Below are 603 nucleotides of genomic sequence, written 5' to 3'. Positions count from 1 at the left end.
GGCAGTGTAGTGCAACATTATCATATACAGGGTTCTAGCTACAAGGCAGATGAGTCCAACTTGTCTATATACAGAGAGCTACCTATATGGAGGAGTAGTTAAAAATTTACATATAGAGAGTTCTAACTATATGGCAGATGTGTCCAACGTGTCCATATACAGAGAGATAGTTACATGGCAGAATAGACCAACATGTCCATATTCAGGGTAATAGCTACATGACAGATGTGTCCAACGTGTCCATATACTGAAAGCCACCTACAGGGCAGACAAGTCCAGTATGTTCATATACAGAGAGATATATACTTGGCAAAGCAGTACAACATATCCATGTACAGCGAGCTAGCTACAAGCAGACAAGTCCTCAATGTCCATATACAGACAGCTTACTATATGGCAGAGTAGTGCAACATTTCCATATACAGAGTTCTAGCTACATAGCAGATGTTTCCAAAGTGTCCATATACTGAGAGCTAGCTACATGGCAGACAAGTCCAATATTTTCATATACAGAGGGATAACTACATGCCAGATCAGTCCAACCCATCCATGTACAGAGAGCTAGCTACATGGCAGACGTGTCTAAAATGTCCCTATAGTGAG

The sequence above is a fragment of the Chrysochloris asiatica genome, unplaced genomic scaffold (genome assembly GCF_000296735.1).
Source record: "Chrysochloris asiatica unplaced genomic scaffold, ChrAsi1.0 scaffold00528, whole genome shotgun sequence".
NCBI classification, from domain to species: domain Eukaryota; kingdom Metazoa; phylum Chordata; class Mammalia; order Afrosoricida; family Chrysochloridae; genus Chrysochloris; species Chrysochloris asiatica.
Note: the sequence above shows the minus strand (reverse complement) of the source record.